This window comes from Protopterus annectens, chromosome 1.part1, assembly GCF_019279795.1.
Source record: "Protopterus annectens isolate FY-2018-M chromosome 1.part1, PAN1.0, whole genome shotgun sequence".
NCBI classification, from domain to species: Eukaryota; Metazoa; Chordata; order Ceratodontiformes; family Protopteridae; genus Protopterus; species Protopterus annectens.
Window position 1 is genome coordinate 1,644,823,902 of NC_056726.1, and position 25,428 is coordinate 1,644,849,329.

The following is a 25,428-nucleotide window of genomic DNA, read 5'->3' on the forward strand; positions in this document are numbered from 1 at the left end:
ATCTGAAAAAGGTTGGCATAGCTATGGGCACAGCTTGTGCGAATAGCTACACCAACCTAGCATTAGTCTCCTGGGAGATTAACTATTTACTACAGGGGAATGAGTTCTCCGATAGTGTTCTTTGGTATGCACAGTTTGTGGACGATGTCTTACTTTTATGGGGAGACACTATAAGTAGGCTGGGATTCTTTACTGACTATCTACATAACACAACTGATTTTTTAAGATTCACGCACAAATACTCACTTGATACAATAGACGTTCTTGATGTCAAAATATACAAATTACTACAGGGAAGTAAATAGTGTGGGAAAAAATAGCCAGGGAATTGTTATGGCTAGGCTTGTATAAGCCCTAGGGCTGATAGCTTAGTACCAACCTATGAACCTATGAAATTAGTTACCAGTTTGTACAGGAAACCCAGTAGAAAGAATAGTATTTTACACAAAACCAGCATGCACCCTAGGCACGTGAATAAGAATGTAATCAAGGGACAATTCATGAGGATGAGTAGACTACACAATACAGAAGAAGGATTGGATTCAGCAGTCTTTCTATTAAGAAGGGAGTTCATGGACAGAAGCTACAGTGCAACATATATAAATACAAGCATTGAGGAAATGTAGGAAGGATGTAACCACAAAGGTAGGCCTTTTTTCTCTGAAATTTTAGGTGATACCCATAATTCATGTAATGAAACTAAGCATAAAATTAGGTTTCCAATCTCTTACTCTAGTGACATAAAGACATTCTGTCAGATATTTGAGAGAAATTGGAATATTTTGAACTCTATAAAAGGATAAAGTTATAGATAGTTGACCACACTTCTCATTCATGAATAGAAAATCATTGAAAAGGCAACTATGCTATAAACCAAAGTTGAGTAAAAATAGGATATTGTCTCAGAGTATAGGAACATTCCCTTGCAGAAATTGCATGGCATGCAACTATATTTGCTCAAATCCTACTTTTACATCCAACCCAAAAGTTTAATATAGACATTGATTTCTATGCTGACTGCAGGACACAACATTTTGTCTACCTTAGTTTTTCTCAGAGTTGCTATGTATTTTATGTTGTAAAACCAATAGAAGCTTCAAGGAATGTATTTTAGAGTATTTAAGAGATATAACCAATGCCAAAGAAACTAATGCATTGACAAGACATGTACAAGCTGAGGATACACAACATGTTTTTAATTTTCTAGCCTTGAAGATCATAGAACAGAACAGTAGAGGAGGTGACACTAAGAATAGGACAGAAGAAGCAGAACAAAGATGGATTCTGTTATTACAAGCCGATAAATTTCCAGGGATAAATGGTGCAGTGTCACTTAAACCCTTCCTAAAAGCTAGACCATTGAAAAACTAAGACTCACAAGGCAGACTTTATAATATACTATGTGTTCTGTTTCTTAGAAGATTCGTGCAATTTTTATTGTTGCTTAATTAATGCTCTGTGTTTTTAAATATTTGATTGACAGATTTGATTAATTTAGTTCTGTCTTTTGATTGGATGCAATACTATTTAAATTCTGTGATTTCTATGTGAATGTTTAAGTCTGAAGAAGCGATCAGTTACAGATCGTGAAAGCGCTTACTTTGTTCATTAAATATCGATGTTTTTTATCTAATACTCCTCAGCTGTGGTCTGTTCATTTTTATTTTATTTTTTGTGCATGACATTCTTCCCTAAGCTGTAGTATAGGCTGAGTTATACCAAAGGGTGCTCTTGTCCCTCTGAAGAAATCTGGCTGAGTGCAGCCCCTACCCCATAACTCAAGGCATCTACCTGCAGAACAAATTCTTTGTGTAATCTGGACTGGCTAACACAGGGGGTCCTCCCAATGCCTCTTTAAGCTTTTGTAATTCCTGCTCACAGGCTGGGTCAACACTACCTTGTCTGACCTGTTTTTCCTCATCAGGTCTGTGAGGAAAGCAGTTATTGTACTATAATTGGGAATGTATTTTCTATAGTACCCCACTGTCCCCAAGAATGCCCTCACCTGCTTTTTGGTAACAGGGGCAGGCCATGCCAGAATGACTTCTACTTTGGCACATTCTGGCCTGATCTTACTACTCCCCACTCTATGTTCCATGTAGGATCCCTCTGCCATACCCACCTGACACTTACTGGGCTTAATGTTCAACCCTGCCCTTTGACATCTACCCTGAACCTCCCTAATATGCTGAAGGTGCTTATGCCAGGAATGGCTGTAAATGACAAATATCATCCAGATAAGCAAGGGGATAATCTCTTGCTCCTGCTAGGATACTATCTACCAGCCTCTGAAAGGTCACTGGGGCATTTTTCATCTTGAAGGGCATCTTTGGGAACTTATATAATCTTTATGGACTCACAAAAGCTGACATCTCTCCAGCTAAGGGAGTTAAGGCACCTGCCAGTAGCCATTGGTCAGATCAGTAGTGGTCAGATACTTAGCCTCAACCAGTTGATCTAAAGTTTCATCTGTCCTAGGCATAGGGTAAGGATCTGATTCTGTGTGACTATTTAGTTTCCTGTAGTCCACGCAGAATCTGGTGCTGCCATATTTCTTTGGTACCAGCACCACTGGGGAGGTCCAGGGACTGTTGAACTCCTGGATTATCCCCATTTCCAACATTTCCTGTATCTCCTCCCTCAGAGTCTGTCTGACTCACTCAAGCATCATGTAAGGGACCTGCTTGATAGGTCTTTTTGGTCCTTTATCCACATGGTGATGCGCCCGGTGGATACACCCAGGTTTCCCAGTGAGCATGCCCCCAAACCCCTGTAACACTCCTCAGATTTCTCAAACATGGGTAGGGGATAACCACTGGGACATTGCTACTCCTTCCACTGAGACATCAGTCCAAGCATCACTGAGCTCAGTTACCAGATCCCCCTCAGACTCCTCCTGCTGTCCACTGCAAGTACTCAGCACCAGGGTCTCCCTATCATGGTAAGGTTTCATCATGTTAACATGGTATAATTGGTGCCCTACCTCCTGCTTAGCAGTTCTACCATATATTTAACATCACTTACCTTCCTTACCACTTTGAAGGGTCCATCCCAAGCTGCCTGCAACTTACTGTGTCTGGCAGGAATGAGAACCATAACCTGCAGTCTCACAGCATACTCTCAGGCTGAAGCATTCTTGTCATACCAGATCTTTTTCTGCTGTTGGGCTCCTGCCAGATTGCCATGTGCCAACCCCATGAGTTCCCTAAACATTATCCTGAGGTTCAGAATATATGCCACAACAGACTCCTTGTGAGATTCACACTCACCCTCCCACTCATCATGAAAAGGTTGAAAAACCTGTGGATTCCTGGTGTACCTCTTTGTATGCAAACAGCAGATGGGGCAAATTTTTGCCCCACTCTCTCTTAAACTGGTCTGCAAATGCCTGTAGCATGGTCTTTATAGAGTTTAACCTCTCCACAAGACCATTAATCTGGGGATGCTCAGGGTGGTCTTTTAGGTGCTTCACTCCACAGCACTTCCACAGACAAACCAGCAGTTCTGGCATGAAATTGGCACCTTTGTCACTCAGTATTTTTCTCAGGAAACCTACCCTACTGAAAATCTCTAATAAAGCATTTGCCACCTTGTCTTCCTCAGTGGAGGACAAAGCCACCACATCACGGTATCTAGTAGCATAATTTAATACCACCAGGATATGCTTCTTCCCTGTGGAATTTGGGATACTCAGAGACCCCACAGTATCCATAGCTATCTTCTGAAATGGCTCCTCCATCACAGACAAAAGCATAGATTAGATTAGTATTAAGCTAACTGCCCTTGCGAGCCATTTAAAGCCTAGCCAATTGTCCCTTGTGGGACTCAAACCCTGCACCTTGTGTTTGTAAGGCAAACACCTTAACCATTAGGCCACCCTCCCATCAAAGATCTTTGAACTTGTCTAATGCCTTGCCTACATTTGGGACTTCTCACTGGTCCTGCAGTGCCCTGTTGCATCCCTTGCAATCTCAAGCCAGTAAAGGTTCTGCGTAATATGTCTCTTGGTATCCTTTATGCCCATATTACATGCAAATGAATGTCAGGACTATGGCTAGAAGTGTCATACAGTAGGCTCTAGGCACTACCAACTGCTATTACCTCACCCTCTAGCCTTCCCTCAGGGTCCACCCTCTATACAATAACCCTTTGTTCCAGTATACAAACTCCCCTTATCCTTGAGAATCAAGTTCCTCCCTAGCTACTCCCCTCAGGCCTCTCAGTGTAGGGTCCAAGATCTGAGCCTGTCTCAACTCTGTTTTTGTAACTCTTCCCAGATTTCCTTCCCCAGTAAGTCTGATATCCTCTGACAGTGGTGCATCACTGTCAGCCTGGGGACTACCACTCATTTTTGCCCTTGCAGTCACTATGTCCAAGGGAACACCAGTACCTACCAACAGCTGTGGTTCACCTTCAGGCTCACTGCTATAGGGTAGCTCCCTCCCTGAAATAGCCACCTCACCAGCCCTGGCATCAGATGTGAGGTCTGTCTGGGTCTCCTCCAGGCTACAAGACCCAAATGCCATTCTCCAAGCCTGACTGCATGTAACTGCATGCACACAAGGTACTGCATTATTACAATCATTCCCTATCAAGACATCTGCAGGGATATCCTCAAACTCAGCTACTTGCTTGCTTCCTTCCACCCACCCATGGTGAACCCAGGCCAAAGACATTTGGAATGAGGTCCTTCCTAAAGCTCTGACTGGAACTGACTGCCCAAGTAAGTACTGCTCCTCTTTAACCACTGCAGTCTTCACAATGGGTATGTCAGAGGCTGTGTTTCTCTTAGCAGTAGACTGTCTTCCATCCACTGAGATTGGATATAAACTCTGGTGATAGTTTGGTACACCTGTTGTCTCCAGACAACTTCCCACTGGCATACTTTTATTCCCCCTTGCTGATTCCCTCATCTTTTGATAACCACCTTGTCGCCATGGACATCTTTATGATACATGGCTCCACTGGTTACATTTAAAACATTTAAGCCTTGATTCTGGCTATGTACCTAAACTTGTGGCTTCCCCTGTTACTGGTGGTTTCTGTTGGGGTGGTTTAGGCTGCCCACCATGAATTCCCTTATATCCATGTGCAGCCCTGGTTATGTGCAGCCCTGGGTATGCCTTTTCTGTGCAGTGATGTCCTGCTCGCTAAGTAGAGGTCCCCCTTTTCCCCCAGCTCACCTGCAGAGTCGCACTTTCTGTCTGCCAACTAGATTCTAATGTCCTCACGCAAAGTGCTAAGAGCTTGTTCCCACACCAAAAAGTCTGCTAGCCATTTAAAAATGGTGACCTTACACCCACTTACCCACCTATGAAAATAAGTGCTTAACTCAGTAATATAACCACACATACTTTCATCTGCCTTGCATCTATACTCATGAAACTTTTTCTCTGTAAACTTCAGGTGTTAACTTAAAGCATCCAAGTAAACATTTCTTTATTTTATCATAGTATAAACAATCAATATCAGATAATTTAGAAACAACAGTTACAGCTTTACCATGGAATAAGTGGGTCAAGAACCTTACCCAGATCCCTTTGTCAACATTATACTGTTTACATACTATTTCAAATATATGGATAAAGCTATCAAAATTATCACCCTCTGTAAATTGTGAAAGACATTTACTGACCTTTATTGCTTCTGGGGTTCAGTTATTCACTTCTCCATTACTTCCATTAACCTGGTGAAGAGTCATCATCTCCCACTCATGTTGACACTGCTTCTCATTTTCTTCAGCCTCAAAATGCTGCAGTCTCTCTGCTGATTCTAATTCTAAATGTGTGGCCTCTAGTTCAAGTCTCTTTAACTCTAGACAGATTGTTAAATCTTCTGAGGAAAAGGTGAACTGTCCTGTTTCTGAGGGCTGCAAATTCAAATCACCAGACTGGCTATTCTCTTGGTTGCTGGTCTAATCAGTGACTAAAGTTGAAATCATTTACTCTTTAGTCAGGTTGGCATGTACCAGTCCTTTTGCTTCACACACCTTGGCCAACTCATTTTTTGTCAACTTACCATAATCCACTGCTGACATCTTTGCCTGCTTTCCCTGACTAAACCAAACTAACAAAAAATAAATAAATAAATAAATAAATAAATAAATAAATACGATTGTTTTGAAATGATACTCTGAATGTTTACCTTGTGGTTGCTGAGAATACACAACTTCAGTGACAACTGTCTACAGCCTACAGAAATTCAATTAATATCCACACCACTGCTCACCAAAATGTGACATCCCCACTCTGGTCCAGTAATCAAGGAGCCTGAATCCTCACCACTGGCACTGGAGAGGAACATTCACTTGGAACAAAAATGGATACACACAGTATTTCCAGACTGAGTTGTCTGCATCAAGCATAATTTCTCTTAAGAGCACACAGGGAACACACTCAGTCAAAGGGCTGGTTTCACTGCTTCTCTCCAGATTCCCAATAAGACTCCTCACTGCCACAGCTGTAGGGTTGAGTTCTCAGCCAGGTGGCCAAGCCAAGTCCTTCAGCATCCTCTCTGTGAAACCAGTACTTCTTGTCCCTGTTGCATGCAGCTGACACACACTCGTTGATATTGACTACACACACACACACACACACACACACACACACACACACACACACACACACACACACACACACACACACACTCACATGCACGGACACACACACATGCACGGACACACACACAGACTTGCTAAGATCTGCTGCAGCTCCTGGAAGTCATAAAGAATTTCAAGCTTCTACCCTTCCAGAGTAGCAATTATTTCACTGCTAAAGACAATACAGAAGGCTTTCTAGTGCTTGTTTTCCCAGACATTTTGTCTCTGGCTGCAATCAGAACTGTAAGATAGAATCTTTGCAGAGTAAATTATATAATTTAATTTATTACTATTTTTCAAAGTTAACTGGAGCTGAACTTAACCTCTTCTCTTCCAGTATTCTTTGTTACAATGTATACATTTAATCAGTTACAATACAGTACATCATGATATACATGTATCTTTCTTTTCTGTCCAGCATGACACACTGCTGATGCATTTTTAACACAAGCAACTTTACAAATGAGGTTTGGAAACAAGTCAATTTGTCCAGGGACATCTCTAGGAGGGTTAGAGTGAGTTAAATATGGGTGGCAGGTGAGAGAATTGATGGGTAGAAGAGTTAAGTATAATTGTAAGAGATGGGTTAATAAGGCTTTGGGTGGTGATGGGTTAATATGTGAAGGGACTTTAGAGGAAGTGAGGTAGATGAGGGTGGGGCTTAGGTATTGTAGTATTGTAGTTGGGAACAGGATTCACATTTTGCCATGAGTTTGCCAAGTGCAGACATATGTCTGAGATGACCTGTAAGTATCGCTGTGGTCAGGTAGGCCTGGGATAATAGGAGAGGGCATGCAGAATGTCAGAATGTGGATAAGGGTGTATATATATATATATATATATATATATATATACACACACACACACACACACACACACATATATATATGTATATATATATATATATATATATATATATATATTTTTTTTTTTTTTTTTGTGTGTTTTCTGTCATTCATTTTGCAGGTGTCAGCCTGTAATGGTTTATAAAGGTTGCCCAGAGGATCCAGGGGGGCCTTCCTGGCAAGCAGGTGAGTTGCTGTTCTTACCTTGCTTTGCAGGGTTTAGGGGTTGTGGATTAAGTCTGTTTGTTGGTGTTAGTGCTGATATGAGGATGTTTTAGTTGCCAGGTTAAGGACAAGGTTTTAGCAGGCCTCATGGTGAGCAAGATCATGGTGTTCATTTTTATCTAGGTTTCTGCTTTATTTATGTCAAGAAGTTATTCTTTGCTGGTTATATTTGACTATGTTGGTGATGTTTTGTTGGCTTATTGGTGTGGCAGCTATCGGTGTTTGCCTGGTGATTTATATCTGTCGGTGTGTTCATTTGTGGATTTGGTATGGTTTTGTTGAGGTAGTGTGGTCAGTGCGAGATGTAAATGACTGGGATCGAGTTGAGAGGTTTAACGGTCATTGGTGAGTCCATGCTTGGTGGACGGCTCAGCTTTACATACCTCCTGTAGTCAGGGATTTTTTTTACATTTTATTTGATAAAATGGCTATGTGGGGACCAGCACTGGGTCTCTGAGCTAGGTGGGGATTGTTTTCTCTAAATTTAATATTTGCAGTTTAAAGTGATATGTTACCTATGCCTGGTGGTCTAGATCAGCTGGTGGGTTCACTGGTGCATTTGGCACAGTTTTGTTGAGATGGTGCAGCCAGTGGGAGATATGAGTGATGGGAATGGCCCCAAGCTGACAGGTTTAACAGTCATCTCGGCACGCATGCAGAATGTGGGGAGCAGCTTAACCTACCTCATGTATCATTCGTTTTTTTTTCTTCCATTGGTAAAATGGCTCTGTGGGGACCTGTTATGTGTCACGGAGGTATGTGGTGACATGGAATAATGGACAAGGTGTTTGTCACACAGTCAAAAGGCACAGGCTATGATTCTTACATCAGGATCATAGCTAAGTTTAAAAGATCCCCTGTCATTAGCCTAGCAGTTTTGTTCTTTGAAGAGGAGTAGTTGTAATATTAAAAAAAAAGAAACACTGATGATGCTGGCATAATTAATGGGGTGGAGGTGAAGAGTCAGCACAGAGGGTTAGAACTTCTGCAGCATCAGAATTGTTATTGTCTTGTGGCTGGAGCAACTGGAAGAAGTTACTAGGTAGGCATTAGAGTTTATTGTTGTGGAGGATGCTGTATTGTATGTAACAAGCAATGTTCTTAGTTCAAATCCTGCAGTTTGCCTTTGTATAATAGTCCACCCCACAGATGGTGAGCATGCAGAGTTTATGGTAACAGTGGAAGGCCATTGTGGTGCAGGCAGAAGAGTTGTTCCAGGAGGTCCCTAGCACTGACTCTGGGATGGCAGATGATGCAGGAAAATCCAGCCAAAAGAGACAATGTTTGGCAGTGAAGACCAGGTCAGTGACTTACAGGACGAGACAATGACCTTTGAGAGAGGTGGTTGCAGTTGATTCTTCAGTGGCTGGAATGAATCTGGATGGAATGACAGGTAATGATCTTACAGTGGATGTTCATTTAGGAAGGGCAGGTCTGGAGTGTGTGGAGGATGATTGTGAGACAACGAAACAGGAGGTTTGTCAGGGGTTGGTGATGCTGTGAAGTCTATGGGGGATGTGCAGGGATGGCAGGAGCTTGGTGGGGGAGAAGTAATTAAGGAGGACAGTGCCAGATTGTTGGTGGGTAGTTTGGGGTCTTTGTTTTCAGAAATGGGATCTGATTTTGGCATATGACAGGGCAAATGGTTAGCTACAGAGGCATTGGGCCAAGGAACATGTGCAGGTTTTCTGATTCCTCACATTCCATTCTCAGTTAAGGAGAAGATTTTGAGGGGGGAATATGTTAATGTCTTTGAATTAATTGATGCAGAAGGGGTACAGTGACTGGGTCTGAGTCGGCAAACAGTAAGGATCTGTTAGCTGCTTTAGCAGCGTTAGGGAGGAGAGTAAATAGGTTGTGGCTTAGGACATGGGATAATCGGGTAGTAGGTTTCATTTACTATATGGCAGTTCTGTTGGAGATGGATGATGCTTTGGCATTACCCCTTTTGGATTACTTTATTATGATCCAGGAGGCTCAGTGTTTATAGCCTGGGACTGCCTGGATATGGTATGACCAGGGATTTTGGAAGTGGAAAGCACTAAATCCCTCTTTCTGCTGGGAGGTTTGACATCTGGAAATATGGCTTCTACTATGATGGATAGCTATGGGGGAGTACTGAGGAGGAAAGGTAGGGGGAGTATGTTGGGCTTTTAATGCAGGAATTTGCTCATGGGTAAGGTGTAAGTTCTTGCATTTTGTTCAAAGTGTGTGGGGAACCATCATCAGTGCATTGTGGGGAACGGGGGGTTAATTCAATGACTTCAGGTTAATTTTCAACTAGGGGGGATTTTCCCATCCCAGGGGTTTCAGAACCTTAGAGGTAGAGGCATTTTTCAAGGGTTACATGGTGGAGTGTCCACTCAAGTGTCTACTGGATGGGCTGGGGCCACATTCCCCCATTAAGGTGGAAGTATCGCAGTGTATGCTCCAGCGATTTCCTAATTTGTCTCTTAAAGAAGAAATAGCTGAAGGTTTTTCTCAGGGGGTTTCTATTAAATTAAAGGTGGTGGGGGATCAGCTAGTTTGTAGGAATTTGTGATCTGTACAGGTGAAGGAATATATCTTGGAGAATTTAGTGGAGAAGGAATGCAAGTGGGTACGTTGTTAGGTTCTTCCCCCTTTGAAAGATTTAAGGTTTCTTCATTGGATTTGGTTCCAAAGAAAGTAGCTGGTGAGTTCAGGTTGATTCACCATTTGTCATACCCAGAAGGGAGCACTGTTAATGATCTCATTTCATTTCAGTTGAGGATGCCAAGGTCAGCTATGCATCTTAAGATGACACTGTGAAGGTTATCTGGGGTTTTAAGGATCTGTGGTTAGTGAAGGTGAACATTGAATCTGCGTTTTACTTTCTGCCAGCCAGAGAAGAGGAGTGGCCATTAATAGGCATGGTAATGGGGAACAAATTTTACTTTAATAAGGCTATGCCAATGGGATGCTCAGTAGCCTGTGCTACTTTTGAGAAATTCAGTACTGTTCTTGATTGGGTGTGGCAGTAGCGGGTGGGTGCACAGCGGGCTGTGCATTACTTAGACAATTTCTTGTTGGTAAGGGAGGGATTTCTTGGAGTGTTTGAAGGTTTGATAGAATTTTGGAGATGTCTGATGAGTTGGGGGTCCCATTGGCTAGGCATAAGTCGGAAGGCCCAGCCAAAACTTCGGATTTCTTGGGTTTATTAGTGGATGCAGAATGTGGGTTGTTTTGCTTGCCTACTGATAACATAGTCAGACTGAAGAAGAAGATTGGGAGTGTTGTGTATAAGGATAAGGCATGGATTTGGACAGTTATGGATCTCTTAGGGAGTTTGAATTTTGCATGCAGGGCAGTTCATACAGGGTGCACCTTTTGTAGGTCAGTGGCCCTTTTGTTGAAAGGAGAGAAGAGCATATGTCATTGGGTTAGGATTAACAAGTTGGTATGGGCTGATTTGGCACTTTAGTTATCATTTTTGGAGCAGTTTAATGGGGTTTCTTTTTGGCAAACAGATTGGGTTGGTCAGTAGGAAATGCAATTGTTTAGGGATGCAGCTGGAGGTATTGGAATGAGTGAATTTTTTGAAGGGGCATGGTTTGTGGCTCATTGGGTGGTGGACTGAAAGGAGAGTAGGTTGTTGGGTCCTTTTGATAGCCCCCCCCCCCCAGAGACCTTTAAGGTTTCTCCGTTGGCTGGAAAAGGGATGTTGCATTTATAGAGTTAATGCCAGTCTGGGTAGTGTCAGTAGTTTGGAAGGAGAGAGACTGAGGGGAAAGAGTAATTTTCTATTGAGATAATATGGCAATGTTGAGGGTTTTGAAGAGAAAGACTGCTAGATCTGAATTGCTGCTGTTAGTTTTACATAAGTTAATCTTGTAGAGTTTGATAATTAATATTTCATTCACAGGTGTGCATGCGGCAGGGGTTAGCAATGCATTTGCTGACAGTTTATTTCGATTTCAGTTTTCCAGATTCCAGGAGTTGGTTCTGGGCATGGAGGAGGTGCCAGTGATTTTGCCAGCCAAGGTGTGACATCTTGGGTTGATGTGACCAGGAGGTTGCTGCAGCAATCGTGGGTGGTATCTACCAGGAAAATGTATGGTAGGGCACGTTATGATTTTGATAAATTTAGAAGAGGGGGTTTGGTTGAAGGAATTACTGCTTCACTACTTGGCTCAGGCTTGTAGGCAAGGTAAGGCAGTGCAAATGGTTAAGGTGGATTTGGCAGCAATTGGTATATTTGCACAGATGGCTGGCTTCCTGATTTCACAAAGTCTTGGACAGTAGGGTGTATGTTGAGATGATGGGGAAGAGTGGCTGGAGTGAATATGATATGGGTTGGCTGTTGACGAGGCAGATTTTGAAAGTTTTATTGAAGGGTTTAGCTTTAGTGGTAAGTGATCCATTCGACTATGATATGTGGTTACTTTGTATTTATGGATGTATTTTGGTGCATTTTGGGTGTCAGAGCTATTAGGGTCATTAGTTTGGAAGGATGTAATGATTTTTTCAGGGTCAGTGCACATTTGGTTACAAAGATCTAAAACAGATCAGCTGGGGAAGGGTGCGCAGATAGTTCTGAGGAAAGAAAGGAGTGGCCGCCTTTGTCTGGGGGGCTGGGCTGCAGAACTGATGTGAACTCAGGTGGGGAGTCCTTATGATTTGGTTTTTTGGTTGAAAGAGGGTAGGATGGTAATAGGTAGTCAGTTTGTACAGGTAATAAGAAGTGCAATCCGATGTATGGGTTTACCAGCTGAGAGTTTTCCTGCTCATTCTTTTCATATTGGTAGGGCTTCAGATTTGGCAATGGAAGGCAGATACATTGAGGTCATTAGGAGAGTGGGCGGTGGTCTTCCAATGCTTTTTATTATATAATAGATAATGGATTCAATTGCATTAATTTTTTTTTCATCCTTCAGTAAATCAGATTGTCATCCTGGGCCATTTGTATATCCATTGGGTGGAGAAGAAAGCAGCAGTTAGGATGGATGGAAAGAACTTGGGTTTGCATCGATTAGGATGGGCAGTTAGTTGGCATGGGATTAGAGGTCTTAGTTGGACTCAGTTTATGGATGAAGTTGAATTGGTAAATTTACATTCAAGTCTTCCTTGAATACTGGTGATACATTTAGGTGGCAATGATTTAGGAATAATTTCTAAGAAACAGTTGGTGGATAAGTTAAGGGAGGATTTCTTTATGTTGCAGACACTATGTCCAGGTATGTGTATAGTATGGTCAGTGATAGTGTCATGTTTGAGTTGAAAGATTACTGCTAGTTTTAAGGCTTTGGAGCATGTGTGGAGGTTTGTTACCTATAGGTCTGCATGGCAATTGGGGGCTTTGGGCATGTATATGATAGACCATAGAGATTTCAATGACAGGGATTCTGTTTGGTTTAGATCTGATGGGGTACATATGAGTGACTTTGGCTTAGATTTATTTAATGCACATTTAAGATTATTTTTAAAAGTTCTGGTAAATGTTCTTGTGTAGAGGAGGGGGAACAGCCTGTGGTCAGGCTGGTTGGCAGAGAAGAGGTTCATAGGTTTATAGGTTCATACTAGGCTATCTGCCCTAGGGCATTTATAAGCCTAGCCAGAGTATGTTTGGCTTTTGCCACCCATTTTAAATTAATTTTGCTATGCCCTTTTTCGAGGTTAGTATACTGTGCCTCTGTCTAACAGTGACACAGAAGTGATACCCAGGGTAAATCTATGATCTCCCATCCACTCATCAAGATTCTTCTTGAATAGAGTCAATGAGGGACTCTGCCTAACTTGGACTGGGATTTTATTCCAGAGTGAAGGGAGCCTCTGGGTTATGAGTCTGCCCCTCCAGCATGTCCTATTTATTTCAGTGCTGAGGTTCAAGTCTTTCGAGTGTGTAGCTCGATGGGATTTGGATTTTTTGAGGTGCAGCATGTCCCTTAATTCCGGGTTGGACATGGCTTTATACATCAGGCACAGGTCGCCTCTGAGCAGGCGGTATGCCACTGAGTAAAGCTGGAGTTTCTTTAACCGGGCAGCATATGGCATCTGTTTGAGCCCTTTGATCCTCTTGGTGAGGAACTTTTTGGGGTCTTTCCAGTTGCTGCAGGTGTTTGGTAAGGTACATCCCAAAAGGGGCATTGTACTCGATTATAGGCCTGATGAGGGATGAGTAAAGAGGCACGATGACCTCCCCTAATCTAGATGTGAATCCCTTCATGATTAGGTGGGCTATATAAAATGTTTTTCTAACCACTATGGCCACGTGGTTGTCAAATGAGAGATTGCTATCAACTTGGGTCCCCAGGTCCCTAATTACTTTTTCTGTACTTAATAGTTGAATTAAAAACAAGGAAACTCACTGAAAACACAAACGGAACACCACTGCAGCCAGAACGATGTAAAAGAAACGAAACGCAATTTATTTAAAGACCAAAACAGCGTTTTCGCTTCCAGAAAGCCAGAAGCTTCATCAGCAGTTGAAAGGATTAAAACCTAATGCATTTAAAACAAAGTAACTGGCGCTTGTTGACGACATCACCACAAGCGCCACAAGGTTGCTTAAAGGGGCAACAATGAAACTTAAAAGGGCAACAATAACAAGGAGAGCGGGTAAATACAAATACATAGTATGCCCTGTAAAACTTATGTAAAAAAATTAAAACATTCTATAATGAAGTGTGAAGATAAAAAGCTGTATATAGTGAATATCAATAGACAAGAGCAACTAAATGTACTACTGCATCGGGTCACCTAACAGGAGCAAGCAATATAAAAAGCTACATATCAAAGGAAAATCAATATGTTGAGGTTGCTATTACTTTAAACTATAGATGGAATAGAACACTGAATGGGCTTAACCCTAGCAAAGCATTATATGCAACATTATTCACTGTCCTTGGAATTGACCAATGGGATAGGTTGGTACGCCACCAAGAGTAAAAAAGTACTATCTAAGGTAGCTCTTATATTTAAGAATTGCAGCAATGTTACAGTTTTCGTTTAGCCCAGGAAATGAAAAGGCCCAGTTGAGTTGCCATTCGAGCTCACGAGTCTCGACAATGAGAGATTGTGGGCCACCTCTGATATCCATGCTGATATGATCAATGCCCATGAACAGGAAGCTGTGGCCGCTGTTGTTAAGAATATGTTTTGACAACGCGTTGTCGCTTTTCTTATTGTTGATAGCATAGATGTGTTGGTATATACGGTCACAGAAGTGTCTATCCGTTTTACCAACATAGAAAGCTGCGCAGCATTGGCAAAATGCTACGTATACTATGGCCTTCGTTTTACAATTAATTTTGTGATTGATGAAATATTTCCTCTCCCCAATGGTGAAAGAGCTACCTACTCGCAGGTATCTGCACCATTTGCAACACCCACAAGTAGATGTGCCCTTTATTCTCGTCAGGTGTTCACATTTCGTATTTCTCTGTAAAATATCTTTAAGATTATTACCCCTCCTGTAAGTGAAGATAGGAGATAAACCTAACCTATCGTGTAGCCCCGAATTCATGACAAAAAACCAGTTCTTCCTCATGATGGAGCAAATATGCCTTGAGTTTGTGTTGAAGGCAGTAATGAAACTGGCCGAGAAGTCAGGGTCCTTTTTGGTGTCCACAACAATAGTATCCTGCCCACAAGATGGATCCAAAGGCAATGGATCCAATGTGTCTAATGGTCTTCCACTTGGCGAGGGGGGAGATCTAGAGGAGAGAAGAGGTGTGAGAAAACCCTCCAAACGTTTAGAGGAGACTTCCACAGTCAAATCAATGACCAAGTCAACCGGGTATCCTCTGTTTAAGAAGAAGTCTTTAAGTAAGGCACATTCTTTTTTGAAGGCTTCATCGGTGCTGCACATACGGGCTGCCCTCACTAGTTGTCCCTTCACAATCGACCTCTTCTGTTTCCAGGGGTGACAACTTGAAAAATGCAAGAAGGAATTGCAGTAGGTGGTTTTCCTGAAAATGGAAGAACAAAAATTGTTGTTGAAATTGTCCTTTACCAGTTGTACATCCAAATAGTCGATGACAGAGGAAGAGAAATGGTGTGTGAATCTTAAAAATTCAGTTGTGGAATTCATGTATGAAATGAGTTCCAGAGCTTCCTCTTCACCTCCTTCAAAAAGGATGAAAATGTCGTCCAAAAATCGTGTGTAGATTTTTGAACAACTGAGAAAAATAGGAGAATTAAATAGGAAAAATTTCTCCCAGTAGGCTACAAATAGATTCGCAACACAACTGCCACACAGGAACCCATTGCAATTCCTTTCTTTTGCAAGAAGTATTGATTGTTGAAAATGAAGAAATTAGAGGATAAGACAATGTCAAGCAAGACCGTGACAATATGAATGTCATTACTGGGAGCCCCAAGCACCCGAAGCATGAGTTCAATCCATTCAACCGCTTCTACATGAGGGATGGAGGTGTACAAATCCACCACGTCTATAGTCAGGAAATTATAGTCAGGAAAATTTTCTGTACTTAATGGATTACCACCTATGTGGTAATTTGTGGGCGCTTTGTTTTTGCCAAAGGGGATGACTATACACTTTTTGGCCTTTTGCTTGAGGCCATGGCTCTGGCACCAGTTGTCTGTTTCTATGAGGCACTTTTGGAGGATGCTTGTGTCGGCTGGAGAGTCGATTATGGTGCCCAGTTTGCAGTCATCTGCGAACTTGGTCAGCCACAGTCCTTCTGTATTGGCCTGTACATCCGAGAAATATATACCGAACAAGAGAGGTCCCAGGACTGAGCCTTGTGGGACGCCACTTGTAACTGGTTTGGAGTCTGACATGGCTCCAGCAATTCTAACCATGTGGGTTCTGTCCTTGAGCCAGTTTGCAACCCATCTAGTGACATAGGGGCTTATATTTAAGCTGGTGAGCTTATCTATAATGCCCGAGTGGGGTATTGTATCGAAGGTTTTTGCGAGGTCCAGGTAGGCTGTGTGGACCACCTTCCCTTCGTCAATGGCCTTGGTGACTGTTTCAAAGAAGTTGACCAGGTTTAAGAGGCAGGATCTGCCCTTAACAAAGCCGAACTGGGTAGGATCCAGTGTCTGTAGGTCCCCAATATTTTTATTTATGAGGTCCATGATGATCCTTTCCATAGCTTTGCAGACCAAGCTAGTCAGGCTTATGGGGTGATAGTTTCCAGGGTCCGTTGAGGCACCACCTTTGTGGAGAGGGACCACTGTTGCTGTACGCCACTCTTTGGGTACATATCCTGTAGTAAGGCTGAGATTGAACAGTAGTTTTATGTTTGGGTTTAGCTCTTCTTGGAGTTCATGTAGGATGCAGCCCGGGACACCGTCTGGTCCCATTGATGCTGTGTTTTTTGCTTTGGAGAGGGCGGCTCTTACCTGAGCATCTGAGATGTCAGGGGGGCAGCACTCTGCTGGGATAGATATTTGCCCTTTTGGTGGGGAGGGGGGGGGAGTTTGCGCTGAACCTGTCATCTAGGATGTTGGCAATGTCTGTGGGTTCGGTGTATTTTTTGTCAGTTTGGACTAATTCTGAGCATATCTGGGAATTCCCACCCAGGTTCCTAACATAACTAAAGAAAGCCTTGTGATTATCCTTAGTGTTCTGTGCAATTTTTCTCTCGAAGCTGGCCTTAGACGATTTTATGAGTGCCCTTAGTTTTTTGCTAATACTGATCAAAGATGCCCTCCCTTTTTGGGATTTTGCTCTATCATGTAGTAGCTTCCTCCTTCTATTGTATAGTTTGTTTATGGATGGGTCCACCAGACAGGACGTCTGCCTTTGGAGGATTGGGTCTTGGTTGTATTTGGGATTGCATGATCCATGCATTCCTGAAGGTGTTCATAGAATGCATTTATAAAGGATTCTGTGGTCTGGGCCCTATTTTCCCCAGGCCCGGGGGCTTTGGAGGATTCCACCTTGGTTTTGAGGAGTGTGAAATTTGCTTTAGAGAAGTTTTTCACTGTGGTTTTCTGGGCAGGGGGTGGGGTTGGGATGTGAATATCCAGTGAGATCAGTTTATGGTCTGATCTTACCAGTGAGGGATACACTTCTGGTCTGGAGCATAGAGTCCCCATGTTGGTGATGATCAGGTCCAGTATATTTTCCCCTCTTGTGGGAGTGGTAACAAGTTGTTCCATAGCATTTGAGTTTATGAATTCTAGGAACCTTTGGGCTAGGGTGTTGGAGCTAGAGTAATGCTCCCAGTCTATGTTTGGGTAGTTGAAGTTGCCCAATATAATGGTGTTTGGAGAGACCTTCATATTTTCCAGTGTTCTCAGGAAGACCGAGTGGGGTTCCTGGGTTTGGGAGGGTGGTCTGTAGCAGGCTATAAACTGGAAGGCAGTTTTACCCACTGTTAGTTGCACATGGATAGTCTCTGATGCTTCTTGCTTTGCCACCAACCTGGAGGTGTGGGTATCTTTGATGAATATCGATACTCCCCCTCCTTTTGTGGTTCGGTCCAAGTTTTGGGGCTGAAAAGCATGGTATGAGGTATAACCTGGTAATGCTGGGGTGCTCTCGGGAGCCCTGAACCTGGTTTCTGCTACTGCACAGATATCGATGTTCTCCATGCTAAGGAGAGTTTTAAGTGCATGCATCTTTAGGTTTAGACTTCTGGCGTTGAGTAGCATTACTCTTAGTTTCTTATCCCTTGTGATACCTATGGAGGTGAGTTTGTCTTTTGAGCCTTGCCTAAAATAGGCACTGTGGGGGTAGCAAGAGCCTTTGCCAATATCCGAAAGCCCAGGGGTGACAGGTGCAAGCCGTCCCTAGCGAAGCATCGTGGCTTGTCGAGCATATCATCCCAGGCTGACAGGCATTGGATCCCCTTTGAATGACACCAGTACTTAAGCCAATTGTTGAAATTGATCATCTTGTCTTCATACTGTGGCATTACAGTAACTTTCTTTCAAGTGAAACAAGGAAATAAGTACAGTAAGCAATACAGATATCACTAGGGATCCACAGAAGCGCTGAGAAGCCGCGTTTTAGGTGGAATTAGTGTTCCAGGGAAATAACAAGCAAACAAACAACAAGCATACAAACAAAGCTAGATTCAGCAGGCCTGGATCTAGTCTATGCTACAGCAAACAGGGTGTACCAATTTCAATAAGAAGCAGTTCAAATATGCAGGCACTATAAACCTTTAACCAGAAATTCCCAGCTCAGAAGGGCAGAGTCCAGACTCTCCTCCCACAAGAGTGCAGACCACGAACCTTCTTAATGTAAAATAACTGGCCTGAAGCCCAAGTACATAAACCAGAACTAATACACTTTAGGAATAACAGACACTGAGCTCTCAATCAGCAGTTCCCAACTTTGAAGGATGAAAGCTACCTGTCCTGCCACCACAGTGCATGCCACAAACCTTCCTAATGTAAAACAACTGGTCTGAAGCCCAAGTGCTTAATCCAAAAGACTTAGAATGATAGCTACACTTTAATCAAGTTACTACCAAGCAGTAATAAATACAATTGAATACTTTAAAGAATGCTTGGATTAGTGCTCAAGTTATACAAACAAAGCTAGATTCAGCAGGCCTGGATCTAGTCTATGCTACAGCAAACAAGGTGTACCAATTTCAGTAAGAAGCAGTTCAGATATGCATGCACTATAAGCCTTTAACCAGAAATTCCCAGCTCAGAAGGTCAGAGTCCAGCCTCTCGTCCCACAAGAGTGCAGACCACGAACCCTCTTAATGTAAAATAACTGGCCTGAAAGCCCAATTGCTTAAACCGGACTTAATACACTTTTAGAATAACAGACACTGAGCCCTCAATCAGCAGTTCCCAACTTAGAAGGATGTAAGCTACCTGTTCTGCCACTACAGTGCAGACCACAAACCCTCTCAATGTAAAACAACTGGTCTGAAGCCCAAGTGTTGAAACTAAAAGGCTTAGAATGAGTTACACCAAGCAGTAATAAATACAACTGAGTACTTTTAAGATGACGCAAAAGCAAAATAAAGTAGGAAGAAACACAAGTACAGTAAAAGCAGATGAATTTTTTTTTTTTTTCAGAAAAGTAGCAAAAGGATTGTTCCTCTTCTCTTCCCTCCTTTGGTGATGGTGCTGATGTTATGAGTTTTGGGGATTAAAGTGAGCTGTAGGATGCTGCTTGATAAGAATAAGTGAATGGAGCATGGACACTGCTTATTCAGACAGGGTGAGTGGGTACACTGCTTTGATAGATGCTAGGAAGAATTTCATGTTGCAGTTATTCTTGTTACAGTTAATTGAATAAAGTTATCAGCTTGTGTGTGAATTTAATAAAGGTTGTCAAACATATTTTGGTGTCATTCTGTATTATTGAAGGGGAATGGGACGAATACATTGTTCAACACAAGCATCTGTAGAAATCAGTTTGATATACAAATCATCATCTTCTTTCAGCTGTTCCCATTAGGGGTTGCCACAGCAGATCACCTGTTTCCATTTCTTCCTGTCCTCTGCATCTTGCTCTGTCACACCAACCACCAGCATGTCCTCTCTCACTACAACCATAAACCTTATCTTAGGCCTTCCTCTTTTCCTGTTACGTGGTAGCTTCATCCTTAGCATATTTTTCCCAATATACTCAGCATCCCTCCTCAGCACATGTCCAAGCCAACGTAATCATGCCTCTCTGGCTTTGTCTCCAAACCTTCCAACCTGGGCTAACCCTCTAATATATTTATTCCTAATCCTGTCCATCCTCGTCACACCCATTGCAAATCTTAACATCTTTAATTCTGCCACATCCAGCTCAAACACCTGCCTTTTTGTCAATGCCACTGTCTCCAACCCATATAACATTGCTGGTCTCACTACCCTCTTGTAGACCTTCCCTTTCACTCTTACAGGTACTCGTCTGTCACAAATCACTCCTGACACTTTTCTCCACCAACTCCATCCTGCCGGTATTCTCTTCTTCACCTCTCTTCCACACTCACCGTTACTCTGAACTATTGACCCCAAGTATTTAAACTCATCCACCTTCACCACCTCTACTCCTTGCATCCTCACCATTCCTCTATCCACCCTCTCATTCACACACATATATTCTGTCTTAATCCTGCTGACCTTCATTCCTCTTCTCTCTAGCGCATATATCCATCTCTCCAGGGTCTCCTCCACCTGTTCCCTACTCTCACTACAGATCACAATGTCATCTGCAAACATCATAGTCCACGAGGACTCCTGTCTGATCTTGTCTGATAACCTGTCCATCACCATTGCAAATAAGAAAGGGCTCAGAGCTGATCCTTGATGTAACCCCACCTCCACCTTAAACGCATCCGTCACTCCCACCGCAGACCTCACCGCTTTCACACTACCCTCGTACATATCCTGTACCACTCTTACATACTTTTCTGACACTCCTGACTTCCTCATACAATACCACAACTCCTCTCTAGGCACCCTGTCATATGCTTTCTCTAAGTCTACAAAAACACAATGCAACTCGTTCCGACATTCTCTGTACATCTCCATCAACACTCTCAGAGCAAAGATCGCATCTGTAGTGCTCTTTCCTGGCATGAAACCATACTGCTGATCACTAATCATCACGTCCCTTCTTAACCTTGCTTCCACTACTCTTTCCCATTACTTCATGCTGTGACTGATCAATTTTATCCCTCTGTAGTTACTACAGCTCTGCACATCAAATAACATATATAATTATTTTCAAAATTCCAGCTAGCTGTGCTGGCATATGTTACACATCCACTGTCCTATTTCTCCTGGCATAGCTGGCAATACCTCACATCATCACACCCTTAATTAGCATACCTGGCTGTTTGAGTTTTGCAGAACAAGGGTGTGAGCACCACCAAATGACCCTGTCTATGAGTGAGCACACAACATTATATATAGCACTTTGTATTGTGGTTGATATATGTATGTAAAAAGTAATGAGACTTCAGGGTTGTAGTGCTTGTTTGGGACAGTTTAGGGGGTGGGAAACAAATGGATGTACTGTAAATATATAATTATATTGTGCCCTTAGTTTGAAATGTTTCCACATGTAGTTTTATGTCATACAAAGGAACTAGACAATAAACACCAATAATAAAATATCATGCATACAGTTCCATAGCATAATGAGCATTGGATTTCTGCAATGGTTAATAAAGTGTACATGCATGAGATATAGACCTGTTTACTCATAGGGGAAGTATTGCACAAACACAAGCCATATTGCTAATATTTGATACTATACCCCAGTCCCATCTGAACTCCAGGCTGGCTTTTTGTGATGGCTAAAAGCATTAATTGAATGTATCTGCTTTCTATTTTTGGATTTCTGCTTTCTAGTCAATCTGTTTTTCCGTTTCTGCAATGCTGCACAAACAAGATAAGCTTAGCCAAACCGTTTTTCGGGACGTGGCATATAGTGCAAAAGTAGAAATAAAAGAAGACAAAGAGGAAAAGTTACTAAAACTAAGGAACACATACACAAAATCTCTAAAAGCCCAGTAAAAATGATAATACACATCACACATTTCTAAATATGTCAGGATATGAACCATCACACCAATACAGCTTCAGAAAACATGAGGCATGCCTTAGTTCTCTTTGCCACACAAGCAGCTTTGGATCAATGAAATGAAGTCTTTCTTCATGTAACTAACTGCATCAGAATGTACACTGCCATCAAACCATCATCTGTGATTTGTACATTTAATTCTCCTTACTATATGTGGACATAGGCCAGTTAGTGATCACACAACCTATCATAATTGTGCTTACAAATATGCAACTCTGTCTTACCTATCTGTATTTGTTAATCATTCATCAGTTATCTAACACATGCAGTGTGTAAGCCACTCTACATCATTGGCCTTAACATCTGAGGGGATATTAACTGGATATAATATGATATGCAGTTGCCAACAAATGAAGTTCAGATTGGATGGCACAAACACGTGTTTACTGTTCTTTTAGGGTAGCATAGGTGAGTTACTGTTATGCAGGAGAAAGGGTACACTCATCTTTGGGGGGGTTGGTAAAGCTCAGTTACTGTTATGACACAAACAAGTCTGAAGTCTGAAACTGCAATGTGTATCATCACTTTCTATCTTCTGTCTTTAATGATTTACCAGTACAAAGATATAATGCTAAACTGAGGCATACAAAAAACATCAGTATTCTTCAGAGGTATGACTGTGTAAATCTTTCATGCCCGAGGTCTACTAATTACTAATGGACAAATAAAAGTAAAATAAGTGTCTGGTGTCACAAGCTAAGGTACTTTCTGCAAAAATCCACCACTATTACATGCTTACTCTACCAAGCTGGGAAATACAAGGATATGTCATAATATTATTAAAGAATACACTCATAGGTTCATAGGTGTTTACTAGGCCACAAGTGCCTTTTTAAGCCTAGCCATGTATCCCAAATCTCTGACAATTTCTGATACCCTTGATAAGTGTAGGCATGGGCCTGGGAGATAAACCATTTACACATTACCTGTTTGCATCAGAGGCATAGGTGCTAAACCAGAGATGAATTTCTGGTTTCTCATCCAATTGTCCAAGTTGCACTTGATTTAGATTATGGAGGAACTCTGCTTCACATAGATGTGGAGCCTGTTCCATAGATGGGGTAGTCTCTGGGATACATACCTATCTCTCCAGCAGGTCCTATTTATATCACAGGCAAGGTTTAAGTCTTTAGAATGGGTAATTCTGGTACTGTTTGTTTTGTGGATATGCAAAAGGTCTATCAGATTGGGGTCTGACAATGCCCTGCATGCCAGGAATAGATCTCTCCTCAAAAACCTGTAGGAGACAGAATACAGGGCTAGTGCCTTAAGGTGGTCTGCATATGACATATTACTTATGCCCAGTATTCTTTTAGTGAGGAACCTCTATAGACATTCCAGTTGTTGGATATGGATGGTTAGGCACATACCAAAGGGGGCATTGTACTCAATGATAGGTCTGATGAATGCCGAATACAGTGGAACAATGATTTCATTGGACTTAGATGCCATACCTTTGTTTATAAGTTGCTCAACATAGAATGATTTCCTCACCACTGTAGACACATGATGATCAAAGGCCAGATTATTATCTATGTGTGTCCCTAAGTCCCTGACTACTGGATCAACTGTAAGGGATGTGTTATCAATATGATAGTTACCTGGAATGGATGATTTCCCAAAGAATACTGTTATGCATTTCTTGGCATTTAGTTTTAGTTTAGTTTTAGTCCATGACTCTGACACCAGTTCTTTGTCTGTGTCAGTGCCTCCTGGAGAACATTTGTGTCAGTGTGAGATTCAATGACAACTCCTAATTTGCAATCATCTGCAAATTTATTCAGCCAGAGACTACTGACATTGGCCTTGACTTTTGAGAAGTAAATGCCAAAATGGAGCTGTCCAAGGACTGACCCCTGAGGGACTCCACTTGTGACTACCCTATTTGTAGAGGTGGACTCCCCAATTCTAACTTCCTGGGTCCTGTCTGTGAGCCAGGTGGCTATCCACCAGGTGACATATGGGTTTGTACCTAACCTCTTAAGTTTGTCAATAATGCCTGAGTGGGGTATTGTGTCAAATGCCTTGGCCAGGTCAAAGTAGGCAGTGTGAACAATTTTGCCCTCATCCATTGCATTGGTGACCTTCTCAAAGAATTCCACCAGGCTGAGTAGGCATAATCTGCCCTTGACGAACCCAAACTGGGTTGGTTCCAATGTCTGGAGTTTTACTATATCTCTGTTGATCATCTCCAAGATAATTCTTTCCATGGCTTTACATATAAGACTAGTGAGACTTATGGGTCTGTAGTTTCTAGGGTCTGTAGATGGCCCACCTTTGTGCAGAGGGATGACTGTTTCCTTTCTCCAGTCATGAGGCATGAAACCTGTTTGGAGGCTACAGTTAAATAGTAATTCCAGAGGCCCTGATAGGCATACCTCTCAACTGTCCAGATTTCCGCTGAATGTCCATATTTTTGAGTCATATTTTGGTCTTTTCCTCATAAAATTTGAGGTTCTCTGGAAAATCACTGAAGAGTGAAGTCACTGAATAATGACATACATATGAGTTTCAGCCTTCATATCTGTCAGAAAATGTATCCTAATGCAAATCCAGTTATTCTAGTAAATTTATAAGTTCATGAAAGCAATATTTAAAATATGCCCCTATTTTTGGTCCCTTGTCCCCCCATTATTTTAGGCTTAGTCCAGATTTCTTGCAATAAGAGGTTGAGAGGTATGCTGATAGGTCATGTTTCATGCTATTTAGAAGGCATCCTGGGATATTGTCTGGGCCCATTGATGCAGTATTCTTGGTCTTAGACAGAGCATTAAGGACCTGTTCCCTAGTGATAGTAGGGAGAGTTATATTTGATGACATTTCCTGAGGGAAGGTTGAGGGGGAGAGAGGAGTAAAGTTGGAGCTGAATTTACCAGCCAGGAGGTTTGCTATATCTTCTGGCTCAGTATAGGTGTCACTCTAGGTTCAGGACTTATTTTGCAAATGCCAAATGCAGCAGTTGACACACCTTTAGTTCAGGGCTGACTCTGTCTGATGCAAGAAGTACACAGCTAATAAATGGGGATGTAAAGGTTTTGTGAACTAACTGGAATTAATTTTACTATATGTATGTGGGTAGGAGAAAAGTATTAGGTCCCTAGGTGGTCAGTGAATGGGCTATGCATTGTCTCTTAGCCAAAACAAGGGCATACTGAGCACACCTACGTCTGCCTACAGGGACAGCAGCTGGGGGTTCCTTTTCTGACTGTGGTGACCTAGGCATTGGTGTGGAGGTGTGGGTCCATTACCCTTGTTGATCCTGCTGCAGTTTTTTC